Here is a 4416-nt window from a genome sequence, read left to right on the forward strand (position 1 = left end):
TAGGGTTTAGATAAGCTGTATTTTCAGAAGTAATGGAAGGGGCCAGGGGTCTATCTTAGTGGTAGGGAGCCTGTCTTGTATGTACGAGGCCACGGCAAAGTTAACGGTTAATAGTGATGGCAATGATGATGATGAAGACGATGAGGACAATAATAAATAAGCTGTTGTGAGTGTATGTGAGTGTGTTTGTGTGCAGCTCCATAACCCGACAGAGGAAACCATTTCCAGGTGTCTGAATTTTTAAATCTAAACACACAGTCTAAGACCCTTGCTTAAGGGGCTGGGGATTTAGCTCAGTGATAGAGCGCTTACCTAGGAAGCACAAGGCCCTGGGTTCGGTCCCCAGCTCCGAAAAAAAGAACCAAAAAAAAAAAAAAAAAAAAAAGACCCTTGCTTAAATGGTTCTTCAACTTACCATCTTGGGAACACACCCAAGTATAGAGTCATAGTCATCTTCAGCGAATTTCGGACTTCTGTGCTCCATTCCCCTCCCTAGGTCCATCCCACCCTCTGACACTTGGGACCCTCGGGCCATCTTGTGTTTCTGATAATTGGAACACCAGTTTGAAACAGACTCTTACCCACAAGTTCTAGCAATGTTGCTGCCTTTAGGCCCTTGTGATCGGGATGGGTAAAAATTCTCCTTGGAAGTTGCTCTCCATTTTCAGGTGCTTTAAACTGATTTGCCCAGTTCCCCACAAAACCACTACACATCCCTGTTACTGACCATTGAACCTCGGGCCTTCAGGGTGCCTGGCGAAAGCTCGAACCACCGAGCTGCATTCCAGGCCCGTCTGACTCTTTCATTGTTGCTGTTGTTATTTTGAAGCAGGGTCCCACTAAATAGCTCTGTGTGTCCAGGAACTCACTCTGTAGACCAGGCTGACCTTGAACTCACAGAGATTCTCTTCCTCCCGAGTGCTGGAATTAAAGTCAGGAACTACTACATGTGGCTTGTCTAATTTACTTCTCAGCCTAGTGACCCAGGCACCTTGTGCCCAGCCTCAAATAACACTGTTGCCTCTTTGCAACCCCCACTCCCTTGCATTGCAGATTCTCATGCAGCCCCCCTCATGCAACCATGCATGAGTGCTAACTGTGGTTCCCTGTCTTTATTGTGCCTCTTTCCCTCTGTCAAACTGGCTCCCCCTCCTTTCTGCCCACTATGGACACCTTGGACACCCTGACAAAGTTGTTATGCACTAAGAAACTTCATCTGTAGAAAATAGCGCACACTCAGAAAACTACTACATATAGTCTGCTGTGATAAAATATCATGACAAAGGCAACTTATTAAAATGGAACTTTTAATTTGGGTCTTACAGTTTCTGAGGGCTGAAGTCCACGATGGCAGAGAAAATCTGTGACAGCAAGAATAGCCCAGAGCTTTCATCTTGATTGGCAGGTTGAAGGCGGAGAAAATGAGACAGACTAGGAATGGCAGGGTCTCTTGAAACCCCTGAACCCACCCTGCTCCACTCCCCAGTGACACAACAAGACCACACCTCCTAATCCTTCCTAAACACTTCTACCAACTAAGGACCAAGCATTCAAACATACGAGCCCATGGTGGCCATTTTCATTCAAATCACCACACATATTTTACATGTTTTGTAATTATTATTAAATATTAAGTATCACATATTTTGGTGATCAACAAGTGAAATGGAAATGAGATCTAGGCAAAAAGCTTTTTGTGTTTTCCCTCATGTCTTAGTTTGCTATTGCTGAGATAAATACCAAGACCAAAAGCAACTTCAGAAGAACATAGGCTTACATGTTCCAATCACACTCCAACACAAAAGGAAACCAGGGCAAGGAAATCGGAAGCAGGAACTGGAGCGGAAGCCATGGAGGAACATGGATATGGAGAAAATGCTTGCTCAACCTGCTTTCGTATACAACTCAGGCTGCCTGCCCAAGGGCGGTACCACCTACAGTGGGCTGGGCCCTCTAAATCAATCATCAGTCAAGAAGAAAGAAACAAAGAATAAAAAAACAAAACAATCATCAGAACCAACATTACACTATCTTCCCTGATGTGGTATTTGTTATCTACAGTTACCTCTCCTGGAAGTTTGGTTATTCTTGGCCCCTGGGAAGTACTACTATGAGGGGGTGAGAACTTTTTGGAATAGGTGTGGCCTGTTGGAGGATGTGCTCCTAGTGTGCATTTCCACCTGCTGTGGGAGACAGTCTTCTCCTGGCTGCCCTTGGATCAAGATGCAGAACTCTCAGCTCCTTCTCCAGCACTATGTCTGCCTGGACACTGCCATGCTACTGCCATGACGATAATGCACTGAACCCCTGAACCTGCAAGCCAACCCCAATTAAACGTTAAGAGTTCCCTGGGTCATGGTTGTTGTGGTTTGCCCTGGGGTTATCTGTATTTTGATGCTAATTCCGCTGCCCCAAGGAAAGCCGTCTAGTCACCTACTCAGGACTCAGATGACTTCACCAGAACCTTCTCCCCATTGAATTTGTAAAATACAGGTGGGGCCCAGTACAGGATAAAACAAGGCCTGTCATTGGACTAGAAGGAAGGATGGGCGGGAGAGAAGTTTGAGGGAAGAGGAGAGAGGAGGAGATGAGAGAGTAACCTCGGGACAACATGGAAACTGATGTTAAGATTCCCTGCTGCACCTTTACAGGCTGTTATGAATGTTCTTAAGGGATGGATGTGTACAGGGCTTTGTGTGTTTAGGTGGGCAACTATACCTTATCAATTGGATCAGAGGTTATTGTGTTGGTCTTTTTTGTAGCAATTTAAGTGTAAGAGAATGTGCGGCGGCTAGAGACACTGGGCTGCCTCAGAACTGGGATGTGTGTTTCTGGCAAGATATCTAGCAGTTATCTTGGGGGCACTGTGGAGCAGGAAAAAAGTCTGATTTGTTTTTTATATTTTTACAACACATGGTGTCTCTTCACAGCAATGAAACCCAAACAAAGACCCTCTAGCTCCAGACTCCCACTGTAGGTGGTGCCACCCCTGGGCAGCTGGCCTGGGTTGTATAAGAAAACCAACTGAGAAAGCCATGGAGAAAATGACAGTTAGCAGTATTCCTCTATGGCCTCAGCTTCAGGTCCTGCTTCAACCTCTGCCCATTTTTATTCTCAATTTGATTTTTATCTTATATAGCCAAATACCTCATGGGAGGGAGGATCAACTACTTTGAAGCATCGTTGTGGCAGCCGAGTTTACCTATGCCCTTTATTAGGCTAGAGGGCCTCAAATATAAACGATGTATGTATGGTGTGTATGTCTCAGTCAGGGTTCCACTGCTGTGAACAGATACCATGACCACCGCAACTCTTTTAAGGGCAGCATTCAATTGGGGCTGGCTTGCAGGTTCTAAGGTTTAGTCCATTATCATCATGGCAGGAAGCATGGCAGCATACAGACAGGCATGGCGCAGGAGGAACTGAGAGTTCTACATCTTGTTCCAAAGGCCAACAGGAGAATGCTGTCCTCCCCACATGGCTAGGAGGAGGGTCTCAAAGCCCACACCCACTTCCTCCAACAAGGCCACACCCACTCCTACAAGGCCACACCTCCCAATGGTGCCACTCCCTGGGCCAAGCATATTTAAACTACCACCATATATACATATATACATACACACATATGAGGAAGGATCAAAATTACACACACACACACACACACACACCACACACACACACACACACTCATGCTGCCGTGAGAGCTAACTACTTTGTGGGCAGAAGGAATCTTGCAGATCACTGGGTTTGGAGCTGGTATTTTGTTAAGTGAAGAACCCAACAGAGTAGAGCGCTGGGAGAAGCTGCTAGCTGAGGTCAGGCTAATGAAGGCTCCACACTGCCAGGAAAAGGGAGCTTGGACGTAAAACAATGTAAAAGTGTTGCTGTGCATCCTGATGTAGCCATAAACAAACTTAAGGAATTAAGTGTTTTCTAAGACCATGGGAAGGGATGCAGAGAAGACATTACCATCTCCGAGCAGAAGCCCATTTTTTCAAACTAGAATGTTTATACCACCATGAAAAGTGTTTAAGAAGCCTGTACTAGTTGGTAGGCAAAGGCAGACAGATCTCTGTGAATTTGAGGCCAACTTGGTCTACATGGTGAATTCTAGGGCAGCCAGGGCTATATAAAGAGACCCTGTTTCAGATCTGTAGATAGATAGATAGATAGATAGATAGATAGATAGATAGATAGATAGATAGATAGATAGATAGGAAGGACAGATTAAACAAAACAAACAACTTACTATTACCACAACCAAAAAAGCCCACATTCAAATCCCAATTCAACATCAGCCAAAAGTACTCTTATGACTGAGCACTGGTCTTGGAAAGTTTTAGGACAGGTCACAGGCTCGCTCCAAGGTGGCCAGCTTATTACTTAAAAACCAGGAACCACGAATTTCCCTGCTCA

This window comes from Rattus norvegicus, chromosome 19 (genome assembly GCF_021556685.1).
Source record: "Rattus norvegicus strain SHRSP/BbbUtx chromosome 19, alternate assembly SHRSP_T2T, whole genome shotgun sequence".
Taxonomy (NCBI): Eukaryota; Metazoa; Chordata; class Mammalia; order Rodentia; family Muridae; genus Rattus; species Rattus norvegicus.